Below are 21,533 nucleotides of genomic sequence, written 5' to 3' on the forward strand. Positions count from 1 at the left end.
CAGGGGACCTAGTGATAAAGGACATGAGAAAGGTGCAACAAACAGCTCGATGCTTTCTTTGCCTGAGATCATTGGTAAGGTCCACTCTCAGGCCTCCCAAATACCTGTGGCTGGCAATAGGGTCTGGTAGTGTGAGGTACAATTCGTGGTCAAAGTAGATCAGACTATGGACCGGTTTTGTGGACTGGGAAAGTAGAAAGCAATGAGTGCAGCTTGGCATTTGATGTTTCTGAGGGAGCAGGCTAGTCTTACTGTGGGAGAGCTCTCAGTCCTTTTCAAAGAGTGGAGATCAGTGAAATGGAGAAAAGGAAACTACCAGTCAGTCAGACTAATGAGAACCCTTAGAAAGATCATGGATCAAAGCTTGCAAACTGTCTCCCACAGCACACTCCTGGAAAAGCTGGCAGCCCATGGCTTGGACAGGAGCACTCTGTGCTGGGTTAGGAACTGGCTGGATGGCCCAGCCGAGAGAGTGGTGGTGAACAGTGCTGCATCCAGCTGGGGATCATCACCAGTGGTGTCCCTCAGGGGTCTGTGCTGGGGCCAGTCCTATTCAATATCTTCACTGATGATCTGGATGAGAGGATTGAGTCCACCATCAGTAAATTTGCAGATGACACCAAGCTGGGAGCGTGTGTTGTTCTGCTGCAGGGTAGGAGGGCTCTGCAGAGGGACCTGGACAGGCTGGATCAATGGTCCAAGTCCAACAACGTGAAGTTTAACAAGTCCAAGTGCCGAGTCCTGTATTTTGGCCACAATAACCCCCTGCAGTGCTCTAGGCTGGGGATGGTGTGGCTGGACAGTGCCCAGGCAGAAAGGGACCTGGGGGTGCTGGTTGACAGCAGACTCAACATGAGCCAGCAGTGTGCCCTGGTGGCCAAGAAGGCCAATGGCATCCTGGCCTGGATCAGGAATAGTGTGGCCAGCAGGAGCAGGGAGGTCATTCTCCCCCTGTGCTCAGCACTGGTGAGGGCACACCTTGAGCGCTGTGTCCAGTTCTGGCCCCTCAGTTTAGGAAGGACATTGAGACTCTTGAGCACATCCAGAGAGGACACAAGGCTGGTGAGGGGTTTGGAACACAAACCCCGTGAGGAATGGCTGAGGGAGCTGGGATTGTTTAGCCTGGAGAAAAGGAGACTCAGGGGTGACCTCATCACTCTCTGCAGCTCCCTGAAAGGTGGCTGTGGTCAGATGGGGGTTGGTCTCTTCCAACAGGCAGCAGCTGACAGAACGAGAGGACACAGTCTTAAGATGCACCAGGGGAAATTTAGACTGGATATTAGAAAAAGTTTTTTACAGAAAGGGTTATAAAAGTACTGGAATTGTTTGCCCAGGGAAGTGGTGGAGTCATCATCCCTGGATGTGTTTAAAAAATGACTGGATGTGTCACTCAGTGCCATGGTTTAATTGAGGTGTTAGGGCATGGTTTGGACTTGATGGTCTTAAAGCTTTCTTACAACCTTGTGATTCTGTGATTCTGTGATTCTGTGAAACACCCATTGCCAAGTACATGAAGACCAGAACCGTGAAACAACACATTGGGATTGACCAAAAGCAAATTGTGCCTGAAAAAATGGCACAACAATATTAAGGTGACTAGCTTGGTAAATGATAAAAGGAATGCAGTGGATGTCACCTACCTTAAATTAAACATGGTCCTTTGCTCTGTCTCCATAATGTCACTGTAGAAAACTGGAAAGATATAGACTGGAAGGAAGATTGCACATAGGATAAAATTTGTGTAGACTGTCTAGGCTTAAAAACGATTGGTGTTTTGGAGACTAGGTGGTGGATGATTATTGGTGGCATTCTTCACAGACTGATACTGAGGCCTGTGTTCTTTACTGTCTTCATTAACTATCTGAGTGATGGAATGAAGTGGGATGAACCTTTGTTAATAATCTGGATGACACCAAAGTGGGGACGGGGTGAGGGATTGCAGTGGTGGAAGCTGCCAGTGGAGGCTGGGAGCAGTGCTGCCAGTTAGAGGGACCTCAACAGGCTGCAGAAAGGGACAGAAACCTCAAGAAGTTTAAAAAAAGCAAATACAAAGCCCTGCATCAAGGGTGTAAAACTGCAGTGGTACAGGAGAGTGAGTGACTGGCCAGGGCATCTCCAAAAAGGCATCTGGAACTCCTAGTGAGCAAGTTCAGTGTGAATAAGAAAGGTGGACACAAGTTGCATTAGGATGAGTGTAGCCAGCAGGTCAAGTGAAGTTATTATTTCCTGCTGTTCAACCCTTGGGAGATCCCATCTGAGTAGTACCCAATTCTGGGACTCTGTTGCACAAAAAAGACAGACAATTTGGAGCAAGTCTGGCAGAGAACCACTTGGCTGGTCAGGAGACGCTGAGAGATTGTGCCTGATGGGGGATGAATATTTGATAACTCTAACCTAACGAAGGCTATAGAGGAAAGGGAGCTACACTGGTCAAGAACTGGGGCAATGGAATCCAGCAGCAGCAACAAAAATTGCAATGAGACACACAATAAGAATTCTTCATGATGAGAGTGATCAAGTACTGTATGAGTTTGCCAATATCCATCCTTGAAGGCATTCAGAACTTGACTAGAGAATCCTGGGCAACCTAGTTCTAAAATAGGTCTTGCTGTGGGCAAGAAGGTGGACTAGATAATCTCCACAGATTTTTATTTGTATTGAAATTCTGATTGCTTCTTATGATTACATCAGGGACTACTATTCAAGGGGAATACATTCCCTGACTCCTGCCCTGTTTTCTTTTTTCCTATTTCCTCTATGGTCTGTGGCAATTTGGCTCTGCTTCTTGCCTCACCTGGCAGCCAGCTTGTGCCTCTCAGCAGCTTTTGCACGATGCCACAGAAGAGCAAAGGCTAGTGGGCTGTACAAGCTGGCCAACACACCAGGAGTCTTTGTGCTTCTGCCTGTTAATCACAAGGTGCTATTGAGGTGTGTGAGCTGGCCAGCATGCCAAGAGCTTGTGCATCAGGCACACAAAGAGAAATGAGCTAGCAGCAGGCAGCAGCAGATTGCAGAGATGTGTCCCAGTGCTGAAAGGGGCAAGGCCTGAACCACCCGTGGCAATTAGTGCAGTCAAATCAGATGCAACAGCAACCAGTTAGACCAGAGCTTATTGTCTCACCTTCCTTCTGGCCTGGTCACCCATACCTCCATACCCCATCATGCAGGCACCCTCATTTTTATTGGGAGGGGAATGAGAACCACATAGTGTTGTATTGAATTATTTTATATTGTAATAATTGCATTTATTTTATAGATTATATATACTATATTATATTAGTTATATTATGTTATATTATGTAATATTATGTGTTGCTCTTGAGTCACTTTCCCAGTCTGGAAGTCTCAATGCTGCCACCATATTTTGCTCTCTGCAATTGTCCATCCAGCCCATGAGATAGCTGAAGAGGCAAATAAGGCCCACACTTTCCTCTTTCTTCCCTCTGATGCAGTGCAACAGATTTCAGTAAGTGTCTAAAACTGGAAGTGTGTATCTTAGCTTCAGGAGAACCACGGATGGGGTCAGACAAGAAGCCATCTCTTGGTAACCTGCTCTTTTCTCTAGCAGAGACCCTTGCATTGGAGGAGAGTAGCGTGGAAGGTAGAACTGGATCCATAGCATCTCACCTTTAAGGACAGATACCTGCTCATATCTGAGGCAGGGAAATCTCTGTCACTTTATGTTCACCCCAGTAAATTAGTGTGGCACTGATTTGTAAATGGTTGGCCTCATTTACCTCATTCCTCTCTGCAAACTGAGCTTGTGCTAAGCTGCTGGAGCCCAGCCTCACTTTCTTCTAGCTGCTCACTTCCAAAAAATTATTGACATTGCCTCCAGCCCTTGGATGTTAGTGGTATTTTTGTTTTATGTTTTTCCTAACAAGTTGACACAACTTAACAATGTTGGTCTTGTCACCAGATTATTCTTCTAAATGAGACAGTTATTCACAGTGAGTCATTGAATATTTTACAACATGGTTACAGTAGCTGCTCCGACAGGTACCTGTGTATAGATGAGAGTGTATGTACTGTCACAGCACTGTCACATGGAGATGTTTGCTCTACCTTTATTTATACAAACCACTCCACCCCTCCTCTCCCTTGCTCAAAGGTTGCCCTTTAATTCTCACATCACCATCTTTCCAACTTGTTACTCGGGTGGATGAGCAGAGATGGCCCTACTGCTGCTGTACCTCCTGGGTTTCATTGGGTGTTTGGGGAAAATATCTGTTATTAATATCATGCATCTGGAGATGTGACCTGTAGACAGTTTCTTTCCTGGCAGACCAGTGAGCTTTGGAAGAGGGATTCTTTCCTTGAAGTGGGGATGGCTCTGGAAACAAGGTTCTTTCAATTTTTCCTTTCACACAGTCCTGTTTGATTTACTTTTCTGCTTCTTTGAAAGGACTTTATGGCCAAGAATAACCAGAATATCTGCCCATTTGCTTATAAAACCACTCTGTGGGTATCTGAAAATAAAGACCTCTAGTACCTTCTCCCCAGCTGTAACCATTCCCAGGGAATGAGTGTGTGTGTATGCATGTATGTATGTATGTATGTATGTATGTATGTCTGTGTACCTGTGTGTGTGTGTGTGTGTAACTCTACAGTAACCCTCTGGATTGCCCAGAGTTTAAGGAATAAGAGCTTAAGTGAAACTCACCCCATATTTTTGATACTTGTTAATGATCAGAAAGCCTTGTTTATCATCTGCACCACATGGCAGGACACCAGAACTGAACCACTTGGCTTCTTTGCAAGGTGTTTTCTCTACTTTTTAATGCCTGTGAAGAAAACTGCTTCTCAGAAATTGCACCACTTTAATTAATTCGTATTTTGAACATACTTTGAGGTTCACAGGCACATGTGCTACTTGAATATGAACTATGCTTTTAAGAGCTTGTGATTTCTTTGCAGTGTTTGGGTTATTTGTTTCTCCACTTTTTTTTCCCTTGAAAAATAATTGTCCGAGAACTAGTTAAATAGCAGGAGAGTCTGAGCAACATCTAAAGGGCCTCTATTCTCTGTCATCTTCTACCTTGCACCTTGTCAGCAACACCTGTAAATAGCTGGTGTAAAATGGCAGCATGCAGCTCTGCTAGTAGTTTACACTCCTTTTGCACAGAGTGAACAGACTACACAAGGTGCAGGGCCCAAAGGCCTATGTTCCTGCCCATTTGGGATATGCTCTTTGCATCAAATCTTGAGATTTCTTCCTTTTATTAAAGTAAACCCAAAGGGGTCCCCTAGAGGCATAGCCAATATTCACTCCTTGTGGGCACACAAATCCAGGATTAGCCTGTGGCTGTTCCCAGGGAAAGTGTTTGCTTGTGAAGTCTGAGCTAGTGTTAGGCAGGTACTGTAATGTAGAAGACCTGCTCTGGGTGTTTATTCGTCTGAATTAGATTAATGGAATGCCTCTGGAATGCTTATTTGTGTACCTCTAGAGTTTGAAACTCCATTGTGCTTGTGTCCTTAGATACGCTGTTTATCTGAAACTGATTTTTCTTTCACATTACTGTGAATCCTCCGACAAGTCAGGAGGATCTGACACTGAAACTATTCTCTGCTGATTTCTCCCAGCTAACACACAGAAGCACTGTGGATGGGAGACCTTCCAAATTTCCAATTCCCTAAAACTGTAACATTTTGAGTTTTTTTAAATGCCACAGTTTAACTTCCACTAGGCGAAGCAGCGAAGAAGACTGGTAGCAGAATAATAATTAAACCTAGTTCTGAAGTTATTCCAAATCTGTGAATCTTCTCCTTTGCAGGAAGACAGTGCTGAGACCCTAGCAGCGTCCACAGCTTGCTTCTTTGCAGAGGTCCTCTAATGGTAAATTGAAGCAAACCAAATGCCCACCACCAAAACACACCTGAATTCCAATACCTACGCCTGATTTTGAATCCAAGCCCAGATTTAAAGAAGATAAAGGAGGTCTGTCCATGTACAAAAATATCCTTAGGTGGCTAAAAATAATCAAAAAGCACTTGAATAAATTCTCATTAATAAAACTAAATTTATCATCTGGCTTTTTTGACATTCTAATGATGAAAGATGCAAGGTGTAGATATTACAGATACACATATGTCTGTCATAAGTAATAGAAATTATTATTAATGTGTCTTACACCTAGAGGTTTAAGAGGGTCTAACTGAGGTAAGAGTCCCACTCCTTGTGCATGCAGTCAGACACTGCAGTTTGCCACATTAGTAGTGAATAAAGGCAAACAGACAGGACCAGGAGAAACAAAAGAAGCAAGCCACACAACAAGATCAATCTTGGGCTTTTTCAGAGGACCTTTTTCAGAGAAACCTGAATTATCCGTGATTTTTTAAGGAAGATCGAGAGCCTGCCTCTTAGATCTTATTGAAAACCTCAGCCTGACGGGCTTCTCTGAGGCCATGCGGGGACCCCATGGACAGGGGCAAAACATGTCCAAGCACAGCAGTGCAATGCAAATCTCTAGAATGCTTTTGCACAGAAAAAACATTTCTTCATACAAAGAACTGTGTTTGGGCTCACGTCTAGCTTAGATTAAAGAGCAGTGGATAAACATCTATCTTTGTTACCACTACAACCATGAATTTTAAGGGTTAGTCATCCCCGAGACCTGAAATGGCTCATTCACGTGAGACAGAAATATTTCACTCAGCCTTGCACTCCTGGAAGGCTGACACTCCTGGGCAATGAAGCTCCTTTCTTTTCTTTCTCGGTGAGTGATCTTGACTGCATTTTCACCAAAACAGAGATGCAATATCTCACAAAGTGGTGCACTGCATGTTTCTGCTGGCATTCATTGGCTGTGCCTCGCGTGTAGGGCAAAGGCTTAGCCTCTAAGATTTGTTGGCAGCCTCCTGCTCTTTGTTCTTCAGAATGTGAAAATAGTGTAAATAGCAGCATCTGCAATTGCTCCTGCTGCTCTGACTGCCAGCCAAGTCAGATCCCCCTCCCCTCGGAGAGCAGTCCACATGCTGCACACAGGACTGGACTGGGGAGGAATTATATGCGGTGAGAGTGCAGCCTCAGGAGTGCTGTGAAGAATACGGGCCATCAGACAGGAAGGCAGATAGACTGCCTCCGAGTTCAGCTATTCCCAAATGAAATTTAAAAAAAATCTCTTCCCCACATCATGAGTCTTATATATTTTTTTAGGATTTTTGTGTCTAAATCTATCTTGCTACCAAAAATGTTTTAAAGAAAGGGAGAGAATAATTCACTCACTGTTTCTCTTGTGCAAGCAGAGCTCTATTCCAAGAGCAACCAACCTTTCTGTCATGATTCTATACCTTCCTGTACATATTCTTACACTGAACCCATCATGACACTTCAGAGATTTCAGCAGCTGGGCTCAGGTTCACTGTTTTTTCTGTTTATATAGAAATTTTAAGCAATTTTAAATGTGCATGTGGAAATGAAGTTTTAGAAATGCTGAAAAGTGCTTAGTGCTTTTTTTCCACCACATACATAGACATGCATACATGCGTGCTATATACTGTATATATCTGCCACAATAGATGTATTTCCTCTCCAACTCAGGTTGAAAAGAGACTTTAGTTCTTTTTCATGTGAAAGGCATTCAGAAATACATGTTTGTCCATTTCAAATCTGCAGAAGAGGTGGAACAGTGTGCAGGCAGAGCGAGACGTTCATTTACGGTCTGTAACAAGGGAAGCTGGCAAAGAGCCCTGGAGTGAAATGCATGTCTCAAAGAGATGCTGTTGATGGAAGGGTTCTGCAAGCTTCTATCAGACAGTGCCACCCCAAAAACAACCCTTATCATGCAAAAAGTGGCATGTCAAGGTCAGTGATATAAATGAATTGTCAAAGTAGCTCATAGGCAGGCAGCTGGCTAGTCTCGTTGTCAGCTGATGGCAAGATTAAAGCCTTAAAGTTTGTAAAAGGATTCAAATTCTTCCTTGGCTACAGAGCAGTTGTCCTGAGCTGATGCTCTATCATGAGGTTCTTATTTTGCAAGCAGAAAGTTCTTATTTTTAAAGAAGGCATTAACTATCTTTTAAAATTTTGTTTCTAACCTCTCCTCCTTTCTCTCTTAATACAACCTTTCAAATCTAAACCAGCAGCATAGCAACCACAGTCCCATCTATCTTCAGAGACCTGAGCTTCATTGTGAACCCACCTTAACACGAAGATTCACAGCTTTCAACAACTTTACTCTCCTGTATTTATTTTTTTACTTGCATCATTCCAACACATGCCAACCTCTAGCACATAAAATGTTTGGCTCACAGGAACAGACGTATACAGCTGCACTGTAATTGTATAAAAAAAAAGCATGCTAATAACTCTTCAGTGCATTCAAAAACTCTGCTCATTGCAGAAGTCTGGGCAGATTGGCACATGGTGCAGAGGCATAGATTACACAGTGCTTAATGACTAAAACTGGAGTGCTAATATAGCCCAAATATACTCACTTTGCATTCACGGGAATAAGACTTTTTTTCTTCCTCACAACAAGTGGATTTTAGCCCAACAACACTAGAATATTTGAAGAAAGCCAAGTGTGCACTGTATTAACACAGAGGACTGCAGTGGGAACCTAAACCTAAGAGCTATGTTCTTTTAGCAAGAGGGAAGGACCACCCTATGGAGAAATGGCCAATCAAAACAGCTCAGATTTTTAATGCCAACTCATCCATGAGTTACAGACCAGTCATTCCTTGCAGAAATTATCTACCCAGTAGTTTTGAACAGTGAGTCCATTTTCAGGAAATTGTTAACTGCTCTTCAGGAAAAATAAAAAAAAGGAGGAAAATGCATTAAAAAGATAGCTTCTTTCAAATTATCCTAAGTGTCTTCCTGTGTGCAGTTTGAAGATAGCTTTTCAATGTTAAATCTGCACAGACTACGCTATAAGATCTTCTCTGATTTAAGTGAGTGAAAAACTGAAAATCATATTGAAAAGTAGTGTTCTTATTTGTACAAAGATTATCACATTCGCAGTACAGATCTAACATTCACAAAGGCAGGCAGAATGGCACATGCTGTGAGCATACCACTCCGGCTTAAAAGCTTTAATTCAGGAAAGTTGCTCTATTGAGGAAAAAGGAACATAAGCACTTGCCTAACAAGGAGTGTTTAAACTGCTTTCCTAAATATGGATAGATTGGAGCATGCACTTAAATGGTTTCCCACACCAAGAGATTACACCTCCTACAATTATACAAATTAATTTTGAATCTAATTCTGGGAAACAGGACTGTTCTCACTCCTCCTCTGGATATGCACTCCTCTTTCAGCCACACGTGGACATTTGCCATGAGCTGTGCATTCAGTGGCCATTTGACCCCCTGAAGGAGTAGGCTGGGACTGGTCCCTGCATGGGCTGATAACCTGGATGCAGCTGCTGCACACCATAAATGCTCTGGCATGGCCAGTAAAATCAGTAAGCCATAACCTACCCTGCAAGCTGCTGGGGGATGAACCAGGGAAGGCCTTTTAAGAAATACATAACAGCCCCTCTAGAGCTGTAACTGTAGCCTCACTTTTTCCCATGTACTGGCAAGTTGGAGATACAGAGGAACTTTCTTTAGGTTGTCCGAGGCTTACAAAGGGAAAGAGGACCTGAAGCCTTGGAGACAGCCAAGGTGTCTATATCTACTGTGGAAAACCTTTCCTTTAGCTGGCTTGAAGCTGGGGCAGTGAAGATTTACTGGTTGCACCCAAGGATGTTAACCACAACAGAAGATCAAATAAGACATGTATATGTAATGAAAAACTGAGTACATAAGAAAAAAAAAAGGGAAAAAAAAGTTTGATATATATACATATATACACACACATAAAGTTTCAAAGCATTTTTTCACCCTTATTGAGGATTAACACATTGGCTGAGAATATATTTTCCAGTAGCTTTTGGATTTCTCTAGTGTTTTCAAGCATTTAGGGCACAGTCTGGAAACCAAGCTGACAGATACCACCCTTGAGCAATACTGGTTTGCCACTGACCTCGTGCACCACTCAAAAAGAATCACCTGCTCTATCTTTTACCCTGGCACGTGACTTCAGAAAAATCAAACAAGAGTTTCTCATTACACTTATTAAATTTGAGTATGGCTTGTTATTAATTGACTGAGGTAAAACAAAACCCTCTCACTGTAAAACATAATTATTTAAACTAAAGTGCTGATGACTTAAAATGCAATGTTATAGCACATAATCTATGCTGAAATGAAAGATAGAAACATCTCCTTTTGGCCTAATTGCACTGAATTCAGTGCATTTGTTATGATCAGAAAAGTGAGACTTGAGAGGAGTGCTGGATGTGGGTGCTGTGTTTTATCAGTCACCAGATGCCAAGGCTTTCCCTACCCCTATGAAAACAGGCCATCAATGAGCTACAGCAATAGAGAAAGCCTTCCAGGTCCATTCCTATGACTAATAAAAGAGAAAATCAAAGTATTTACCTCTTATGTAGGAGCAGAACAGTAAGATATGCTTTACATATGTTCCCAAAGATGTCTGTAGCTGCGTGGGTTTCTTGTAGTATCTTTCTTTCTCAAGCAGTTTCCAGTTTTCTGGTGTATTTTAATTTTGAGGGGGAAAGGGCTTCCTATTAGTAAATAATTCATCTATCATACTTGTATCTTAGATTTATGAAGTAACTTTGCTTCACCAAAGAGCATTGCAAATGACTGGCTAGTTCATCCCTTCAGATTTTTTGCCATAGAAGAGAAAGCTGGTTCAAATAGTCCAGAAATCTCTCAAAGAAGGAGGGAGATGAGTGTGGCACTGTCATCCTCCCCTTTGCCTGTAGCTCAAAACATGGCTATGTGTATGAATTCTGCCTGACTTGAGGTCCACTGAGATTTGGGGCTGAGAAGGAGCTCAAGTAAAATGTGTGTTCTGGGCAGTCATGAACCCAGGAGGAGCAACATTATATGTGGCATAAATGTCTGATAAACCCACATGGGAATAGGCATGGAAGCAATGACTTGGCTTAATCAATAGCAGCTGCTAGATTCACTTTTATGGTATTGTATCTCATGAGGGCATGAGGTGTTTTGGTGTGTAATGGGTCCTGCAGGATTTGTGGCAAGCAGTGTTGTTTGGGGGAAACATTGTAAAGGCTCTCTCAGCCCTTCTCCAAATGCATGAAAAATTTGTGAGGTTTTACTGGAGTCTCTTAATGTTGATATTCTCATAAATTTTTGTTGCTGAGGTGGAGGTTCCTAAGGTTAAATCACCAATGACTAATGATGAGCATTGTGCAGCCTCACCTTTATGCACCTTCTTTTCAAGGCAGAGTCAGACCCTTAAATTATGCATTTAGGCTCCCCTTCAAAATCAGAAAAGTCTGCTGCCTGAGAGTGCCTTGTCACAAGCTGACATGCTGAGCCAGGAACCAGTAGGAAATTCTTTATCCTGTTACTCTGTAAGGATTAATTATCATGGGGACCAGTCCCCAGGTCTCCTTTTTATCCAGCCAAATGCTTTAACTAAGGGTAAGAGAATCACTGACATTTTTCCCCCTGCTTTGTTTATTCAGTGCCCTTTTCCCCTTCCTTTGGTGGTGAATACCACTTCCCCAGCCAGGCCTCCTCTGCAGGAGGGTGTTTGAGCTGGAGTCAGCCCTGTGACAGAGTGTGAGTCCATGAGCATGTGCTCCAACCCCCAAGCTGGGGGAAAGACCTTTGCTTCTAGGAGAGGTGGCTGAAGGAGGGGTAGGAGAAACAGCTCCTATTTCCAGGAGACTCTGAATGGACATACATCTATTAGGCATGCTCAGGACATGCACTGAAACAGTAAAACATTTCCACAGGAGCTATTTATCATAACATGAAGACATGCCCTAACAAATATTCACTTGCAAAAAGCTGGTAGGGTCTTGCTTTGCACAAGCTTTCATGCACCTTTCCTTCTTTATATTCTGCGGGATACAGAAAGTTACAGCCAAAAAAGACATCAAGAGTTTTTGGATTTTTTTTTTCTCCTGACTTAACATTGCTCCACACAGGAGATTATTTCCTTTTTAAGCTCTTCCTGTGCTAAACACAGGTACTTGCCTTTCCTATGCTGTTCTTGGCACTGAAAGGGGATTACTCTCTCTGGTGGATCCTGCTTGTGACAGAATGGAGCTTGACAATAAACAAAGAAATGGCATTCTAAGCAAAGGGGATTTCACTGTGATCGTGTGCCTATATTGACAATATTCACTGTCCAACCCCTCACCAATCCACCTAATTCACTTATATGACACAAAATAAGGGGTTTCATTTTAACCCTAAAGGTATGTTACACACACCTTCTATGAAACTTCAGTTGGCAGTCAGGAAAAGGCAAAATTCCAGCAGAATGTATTGATATGGGTACCACAGAATTTTATACACACCCCTGCCATAACATAGGTTTTCCAGGCATCTATCTACTAGCCTACATTGAGACCCAGATCAGTTGCTGTAGGTTCATCATAAACTCAGAGAAGAGCACTTCTTCCTCTGTGGAGCTTGGATATATACTCACCACCACTCCACAGGCTCTAGAGAGCTCCAGGCTGGAGCTGCCCCTGTGGAGGGCTGAGGGAAGTGCTAGGGAATGAGGAATGTGAGCACAAGAACAAGTAAACCATCTGTGTGATGTATTACCTGTGAGTTCAGCTGATACCAGCTACCCTTTCTGCCCAGAGCAGCTGTTTCCTCCCCAGCAACAGATCTCCATTCAGCATAGACCTCTTCAAATGTTGGCAGCATTGATGCTGAGGCTCAAGAACACCTGGGCACATTTGTGGTAGGACAGCACTATTTGATCTGTCACAGTAATGTCTGGTGCATCCAGAATACTCACGTGTCAGCACCAAAATGACACTGTTCCCTTCTCCTTCTTTTTTTTCCTTCTTTCTTTTTTTTTTTTTTTTTCTTTTTCAGTAGAGGAAGATCATCCAGAATCAACCCAGTAAAAAGAATTGTCATAAAATCTCACACCATTGACTTGTAAATGGAATTGAATCTGTGGAGTCTATATAATGATCCTATCAAAAAGGGAAAGAGCTATCACATTCATATAACAGATGAGATATGAAATGACTACTATGGCAGATGAACACCCCAGAGGTATTTTGCTTTATTCTACTCACTGCGTTATATTTCCAGTTTCTCTAATTTTAGTTATTTTTTTATCCTAAGGTCTCAATACAAGAACAGAAAGTCTTTATTTTCTTTTTCTCTTTCTCTTTCTTTCTTTCTTTTCTTTGTTTTCTTTCTTTTCTTTCTTTCTTCTTTCTTTCTCTTTCTTTCTTTCTTTCTTTCTTTCTTTCTTTCTTTCTTTCTTTCTTTCTTTCTTTCTTTCTTTCTTTCTTTCTTTCTTTCTTTCTTTTTCTTCCTTCCTTCCTTCCTTCCTTCCTTCCTTCCTTCCTTCCTTCCTTCCTTCCTTCCTTCCTTCCTTCCTTCCTTCCTTCCTTCCTTCCTTCCTTCCTTCCTTCCTTCCTTCCTTCCTTCCCCTTTTTTTCCTTTTCTTCCCTTTTTCTTTTTTTCCTTTTTTTTTTTTTTTTTAACAAATAACTTCATACAGAAGTCAATAATATAAATACTTATGTTTCCAAGGTCAGTGCTGGGTCTTTATTAAAACTGATTTTTCACAATGCCTTTCTCTGCCGTTGTTTTTGCTGTTGCTGCTAGAAACCTTCCAGTCATTTCATTTCCCCTTCCCTATAATCATCATTTGAGTTGCTGAGAAGTTAAAGTATTTGCAGAAGACAGGGGCCAAGTAGTGACAGGCTCACCTTCCTCACTAAAGAAATTGCCCTGCTTAGGAAAATCAGATGCAAAGCCCTCCTCCAGCCCCTTCTAACCCTCACACATTCCTTTACATCTCTTACCTCCATCCCTTTCCCCCTTCTCCCCTGGCCCCCTCTGTTCAGCATTTTGATTAGTGACTACTTAAAATAATCAGAACAGCCACTTAACTGGCAGTCTCACACTCGCACCTGAAGCTAAAACACAGTGTCATAAAAATGAAAAGTCATCAGAATCGCAGAGACTGCCGTTTGCATGCAGCTGCCAGAAGAATATATTCATACAGCAGTGATTGTGCAGTGCTGCTGTTAGTCAGCACGGGCTGGATTAGTACACAGACCCTTCTATCACTGCCCTCCAGGGATTCACACCCTGGGTTTAATTAGGGTTTGTGCCTGGTTTTGCTTCAGAGGGACGCTGAGTTAAGTGCAGCCCTGGTGTATTGTGCTGTACGACCTCTGTCTATGTGGAACATGCTCCTGCTGTGGCATACACAACACACATGCAAACCCCTCACACACATTCTCCTGCCCCTTTTCTATACATTATTGCCAATATTACAGTGCACAAGCTGGAAGGCACTACTTAAACCATGTGTTTTGTACTTATTAAACACTGCTGGCCACAGGGAATGAAATGAGCCAGGGCTCATTCATAGGAAGGGTTGTTGTGGCACTCTTTAATTGTATAGAACAATATCATCCAATGTGATGTAATGAAGATCTATGAGAAAACCAGCCTTTTCCCTTGAAGACAATGCCAATGTTTTTTAATTTTTATTTCATTCACTGACATGTTGAGAGATGAAAAGCACAATGTGATCTGCTACCATATTCTACGTACCACATTAAGCCCTATACCCATGTGTATTCTCTATGAGCATATTACCAGTAAATAAGATAAAGAGTGGACAACAAACAGACAGAACAAGATTTTTAGAGTTAAAACTGTTGCTACATCAATCCTTCATGTCTCTTCCCCTTTACAAAAAGGAACGGAAATATCCCAAACTGTGCCCAGAGCATAGATAGCAACCTTTGAATTAAAGAGTGGCACTGAAACTGTAGTGCATCTAACCTTAATCTTATTTAAAGTTTTTTATTCTCTGTCATTGTTTTGGTTAAAAGGCCCTCAAGAAAATTTCTGAAATGTGTATTAGCTACCTGAAAGAGCAGTTGTCTCCTATTTAAATAAATATTTAGAAACTATCCCAAGGTCCCTTGTTGCAAATGAACTATTTTCTATTGATTTCAATGAGCTAGGATAAGACCTTTAGGCAGTTGTCTAAAAGGAACAGTTTTGCTAACTTTAAATCTGTATCTTCAACTTATATGGAATAAAAATAGAGACAAATTATGAAAGCTGTACAAAATCAGAACAAGTAGAGTGACTTGTGTTACCATAACTTGCTTCCCTTGAGCTGGCTTTGTCTCATCTTACTTGGTGTTTGCTTACAGTGGGTAAGAGGGATGTAGGCTTTGTGCAGGGCAATGCTGCACAGAAGAGCACAGCATAGCAGCAAACGGGCCAGAAAACACAAAATTCTGGCCACCAAAACCAGCACTGAGCATGGGGTTGCTATGAAGGGTAGCCTACATGGATTTTACTGATTTAGTCATATGGAAAAGTTTTCCACCTTTGTCCCCTTTTTTAGTATTGATCACAGTTACCTGCATGATTTCATTGAACCTTAAATCCTTCTCTTTTCAGTGATTTGTTTTTTACCTTTGTCCCTATGTGAGCCTTGTTCAAGAGAAATAGAGAGAGGAAAGCAGAAAAATGGCAGATTTGAGATGGCGGGAGGGAGGGAAAATGCTAGAAGGGAAGAAAGTATGAGATAATCAAGCACAACTAAGGAAAAAGCATGAAAATATTTGCTTGCTTATAAGCAAGATCCAAAAATTTCCCAGATCACAAGGAGGAAGTTTGACTATAAGGCTAAAGCTAAATTCAAATCCAGTTAAAGACTGAGGGGAAAAATCTTAAAGACCCCCACTTCTGCAAAGGTTGAGAAGATCACTCTGAAGTCTGAGCTAGCAGCCTGAAAAGAAGAATAATGAAGCAGAAAGGAAGCATAGCACACCTTGTTTAAAGAAGGAATGAGGTTTAAATTGCTTTGAATTTTAATGGCTCCCAGCCCCACTCCTCATAAGATGAGAGACAGAAGTAGAGCAGAAGGCTCCAGTACTTTTTCTCCAGCAACTTTGGTATCTGCTTACCAGTAACTGCAGCTTTCACCCACTACTTCACTTAGCTTCCACAGAGGACATCCTGGATCCCCTTCCTCATACCACAGCCCCAGAGACCAGTGGCTTCCCAAGCCTTCACCAGCTGAGTTGGCACCTGTTGTGCAGCAGATGATGGCCATGCCCCTCCCAACCCTCTGCTTTGGGGAAGGAAAGAGAAACCCACTGTGTCTGCCACCATGACACGACTCCAGGGAGGTGGAAGCTGTTGAGCCAGATTATACAAGCACCAGGGGACTTGTAAAGCTTTTATGGGAATTTAAATACATTTTTAGGGACTGTTCTGCACGTTTAATTTCCACACCTGGTTATTTGCTGTTATTGAAGTCTATGATTAAGCATCTTTGAACCCCCGTTTTTATAAGACCCCATGCACATGAATATCACTGAAAGACCAAGACTTTGTCACTTTAGTGCATGAGAGGGAGCCCTGGTCCTGGCAGATGAGGACCCCTTCTCATAGGCATGTAGATCTGCTCATTCAGCCTGTACTGCAGCATGGGCGACTGAGACATGTGTCCATCTTTCTCCTGCTGTCAGGCCTTGGCAGATGTTGTCGTCTGACCCAGTTCTCAAGGACAACGGGATATTCCTGCCTTTTTCTTAAAGGTGCAACTGGCCCTTGTTGAGTCTATCTAATAACCTCAATATTTGTTCATTTCAAATTTTTATGAAAAACAAAGGCTTTTTCCTTTGTGGAAAATCCATTCTAAATTAATAGATATTGCAAGATACTTTTCTGATGCAAAAGACCTAATTCTTCATTGACCTACACCTTGCAACCAGTCTACAGGGCTTAATGTTCTTATCAGGCGTAGAGGAGGCAAGGTCTTGGTCCAATATAAAGACTAACTGGGGTCCCTTCCACACCTATCTCTTTCATACAGGAACCTAAATGGAAATACTAGGAGACTTCTGATTTGGGTTTTTATAAGTGAAACCACTCCCTAAAAGGGTGATAAAATAGTCCAATAAAAAACAGTGACTCCAGCTCTTTAAAAGGACAGTTTTACCATTTATACTCCAACTAGATCTTCCTACCACTGCGACAGGGCCTGCAGGTTCCTCTCTTTGTCATGCCGACAGTGTCTCCATGCATGGTGTTCCAAGCAGAATTGCCTCATCCTAACTCATTCAGATGCCCTTCCTGTGAGTCAGGAGCATGAGCACACTGGCTGATGTCTCCAGTCCTCCTGCCTCTTCCCCAGCCTCTCAGCAGGGATACTCAGCCTCTGGCAGAGGACAGTGCTGACTGTGCATATGGAGGTGCAGCAGGGAGACCAGAGTGGGAGAGCAAAGCGTGATACTCTTTGTCCCCTTGCAACAGTCACTAGGTTCTTTTCCTTCTGCTTTTGCAAGGCCTTGCTCACCTCCCACAGTCTTTTACAACAACCTTTTATTTACTGAACTGGATATAACCTGTAGGTAGCAGGTAAAAATTCAGGGAGTTGCTCACTCACAGCCATTCACTCACATTGGGTTTTCAGTGCCTTCTCATGGGAGCACTTTTGAGAAGTCTTTCTCACACACTCACATCTAAAAGTGCTTTGCTCGTCAGAGAGGTTCAGGCAGGGCAGGTCTTAGCTATAGTATTTTTGTGTGGAGGAAGAACTGCACCACAGCTAACAATAAGCACTTCTTCAAGAGCTAATTGAAGATAGAATGTATAACACCATCTGTAACCAGCCATCTGGTGATTCCCAATAACACTGCCTTCCACACCACAAGGAGGGGAGGAATTTATAGAATAGCAATCTAGTTTGAACAATCTGATTTGGATAAAACGTGAGCCCCTCTTTGCCACCTCCTCAGCCATTATCCATATTCAAACTGTGTGAAACCACAGCTCTTGTGGGGCTTTAAAAAAATTGCTATAGGACTGTGAATAATAATGATGATGATAATCAGAAATGTATTTATTAGTTACCTTTGAACTTTCAGATTCCAGCCAGACAAGATGCAGGAAACTAAGACCTCAGGAGAGTCTTTTTTCACAGAAATGACAGACCACTTCTGCAATCCCAGGGGACAGTGCTAGCAGAGATAAGTATCTAAAGTTAGGAGTGATTATCTGAGTTGAACTTAGAAACCTTCTGCAGTTCACCATCAGTCCCTATGCCTTCTCTTACTAATACATGAAGGGACTGTAAATTAATGACCACCAACCTATCAGTTGTGAATCAACAATATATTTTACTCACAGGAATGCAAAAGCAAAACAAATCCCCCTCAAACACCAGGGGTTTCTGATGTACTCCTGGAACACAAAAACATCTGACACTATTTTTGCCACATATCATTCGTGAAATTTGAACCTGTGCTGAATCCTCAAGCGGCCTTTTCTTTAAACTGTGAGAGAATTTTAGCAACTGCATTTGGTACCCTTGCAAACACAGGCAGAGACTGGTAATATGGACAGACCTCCACTTTGTGCAACACAAATGGCACCAACTATAATAAATATGAGGAGTGATTCCCAAACCGAAGACTGGCAAATAGTTACCCAGCTGCTACAGAAATAGCAAGATAGATTTTTTTTTTAAAGAAAAGAAATTAAATGAAATGGATATTAGCTGGAAACATCTGTGTTCACCACAGAGCAAAATGCATATTCAGCAGCCAGTTTATTGGCTCTTTAGAGGATGTGAATGGTGCATTGTAAATAATGACACGCCTGTAATAAATTCCCAGTAAAAAAGAGAGGGGGACTGAGCCTGTTCCTCCCACAATTCACATTTCTGGGTCCCTGCTGTGAGTGATGATTCACAGCAGTCACAAATTCCTGTTTTCAAAATGCTATTGTATACTCCAGGGCTTTCATTAAGTTTTACACTAGCAAGGGAAATTTAAAACTTGAGAGAGAGAGAGAGAGGCTCTGTGGTGACATTCATTTAACACTCACTGTACTGCACTGATAGATGTGATAGGAGGGTGCATGTCAGAAATCAGTCTGTGTTGCTTTCTTTAAATGTAAAGAATGGTGCATGAAATCCTGACAGTGTGTAAGAAACAATTCAAAAAACCACCAAAATTGTGACTTGACAGCTTTTGTGTTTTGGAGGTGTATAAAACATTGCATAAATGTATTGGGCTTCAGCATTTAATTTGTGCTCCTACGGGACAGGCAGCTGTCTTAATTTCCTTCTTGATGCAAGTATATCAGGTCTGTGAGTGTTATGTATAAAAGATGTACTGTTCCAGCCTCACAGCTCCAGGACTGAGCTAGCTGCAAAGAAAGATCTCATTGCAGAGAATATACCTTTTCCTGTCAAAGCTGGGTATCAAGATGTGCAGATGGATTTTTGCACCCTGACCAGGGAATTCCTAGAACATCATTCTGGTGCAGAGAGTTCCAGCATACTCCCTCCACTGGGCCTTTCACCTCCAGGACATGGTTTTATATTCAGTCTACATCATTTCAGCCAAACGGTTGTTCTACAGCTGCAAAGCGCACTAATGAGATGAGTTTTTGGCAGACTCACAAAGTTCTCAGTGCCCAGAGTTACACATGTTGTACACTGTCTGCTGGCTACCTCTGTTTGCACTTAAGGAGGCACTGTAAGATTTTTTTTTTAGCAGAGAATATATTGCCCAGTAGCTAAAATGTTATACAAGCTTCTTCTCACACTAGTGAATTTGCCATACCCCATTCATTTAGAAAGGAGGCATCCTTATTCTCAGCTAAATTAAGGGCAGATTTTCCAAGAACCAGGGCCAAATTCTGCTCTTAGTTTTTTGGGTTTTTTTTCAAACCCAAGTGCAATTTCATCTTTTCATTGGGATTTCTCAAGCAAAGACAGAATGACTTTGTCTCTCATATGGCTGTGGTATATTTCTCTGCTTCTTTTCTGCTCTGAAATTTAAAACCTTCTGTCACAATTTTTAGCTATAATTACTGAGTTTAGGGTTTCACATTGAGAGCTGCACCCAGCACAGGTATGAAGACACAGGAGCGTGAAATAAAAGCTGTTCAGATCCTGCCTAATAAAAATCTGTAACACTTCATCAACATCATAGGCTTATTAATTTCAGGGTCATTTTAAGAGAGAATTTGTGAAATTTGCGCCATTTTCCACTTTGAAAAGGAGATTGGCGTAAATCTTGGAAACAGACCCATTACATTTAATTAAAACACAAACAGAACTGAAAATGTTTTTGCTTTTCTCTCCTTCACCCTTTGCACTTTTCATTTGCTCGAAAAGTGGGTAAAAGTTTGGTGTGCTTTTTGGCTGTGTCTGACTTTTGCTTTAAAAAAATACATGTAAGGTGGAAAAATGCTTGAAACATTAAGTAGTCAACTAATGGCACTTCATTAATTTGCTTTGTTCAGGAGCTGGAGCAGGGAAAATGTACTGCTCTAAAAGCACTGGGCTGCAAGACTTCAGAGCAGAACCTACATGATCCTATCCCAGCTCCACATCTCCTTCCTTTCCCGTGCAAATGTCCCTGAGGCTATCCAGCCCTGCATGACAACACTCCCTCCACACCTCACCCCACCCCGAGCCAACATTTTGGGAGCCAGCACTGCAGGATTTGCAGCTCCATACCAGTTATTAAATTTTCCAGGGAGTACCACCTCATCTTTCTTGGAGGCTGCTGCCTGCCAGCCAGCTGCCATTTTGTGGAGCGGGGTTGATAGAGCGCGTTGTGGAAGAATCAAGCCCTGCACGCTCTCAGAGAAGGTGCTATTTTTGGTTCTTCTCTTCCTTTTTTTCTCACCTACGCTGAGGAGCTACAGCTATTCAAACTGACTGCCTCCGCCTGCTTGAGGTATGGAAAACAATTTTTTCTCTGTCTGGGGTAGGAGGAATGGCGCGGTGTCATGGAGCTGCTGCCAGCAGGAGAGTGGTCCGTGGGTCACTGCCCAAGCTCTTGGGGTGGGGTTGGGTCTGCAGGGCAGTGGGGCAGCAGGGGTCCCAGACACTTTCTCATGCTACAGCCAAAGGAAGCAACAAGGACAGGGAGAAGCAGATGGGCTTCATTTCTGCAAAAGAGTGTTTTTCTTGGGATCTTTTAGCTTGGTTTGTTTGTGAGGTGGATAAGTGGAATTTCCAAAATGAGTTGGTGTTTAATGTCAGGTTCACTGACAGAAGATCCATTAAACTGGGTGGGGTAGGTGTGCTGATAGTATTTGTTTTCCAAAATAATATTCAAACTGAGACATGTTTTTAAGAAAGAAAGCTTTTTCTTTGCAAGATCCCTGAGGTAGAATAATGGAAACTGCTTTTTGTCTGCCCTTTATATCATGGAAAAATGGATAGGTACATTTTTAGTGGTACTCAGATATTTACACCATGAATCACCAGAAATGACTTTTCCTTAAACGTCATCATTTGTGAGAGATTTTTTTTTTAATCTCTAAATTTTGATAGGGGTCCCTCCTCCTCTGTATGACACCATAACAATTAGGTACATCTGAAGCTCTCAAAGATGTAGAGCCTGATTTTCAATCTGTGGCGATTGGTGGAAAAATACTTTCACTTGGGAGTTTTACTGGTTTGAGAAAGCCAAAGCCTTTTGAATGCCATGGTATAC

At 42.2% G+C, this 21,533-nt stretch overlaps 1 long non-coding RNA gene across 1 annotated transcript in view; it reads left to right on the forward strand.

Moving 5' to 3' along the window:
• Nucleotides 1–20,397: 20,397 nt before the first annotated feature.
• Nucleotides 20,398–21,533, forward strand: part of LOC148225374 (uncharacterized) — a 30,270-nt gene continuing 29,134 nt past the window's right edge. Inside the window, exon 1 of the long non-coding RNA XR_015803771.1 lies at nt 20,398–20,768. This is a non-coding gene — a long non-coding RNA (uncharacterized LOC148225374). The remainder of the gene's footprint in view (nt 20,769–21,533) is intronic.

Source organism: Sturnus vulgaris, chromosome 1 (assembly GCF_052056855.1).
Source record: "Sturnus vulgaris isolate bStuVul1 chromosome 1, bStuVul1.hap1, whole genome shotgun sequence".
Lineage (NCBI taxonomy): Eukaryota > Metazoa > Chordata > Aves > Passeriformes > Sturnidae > Sturnus > Sturnus vulgaris.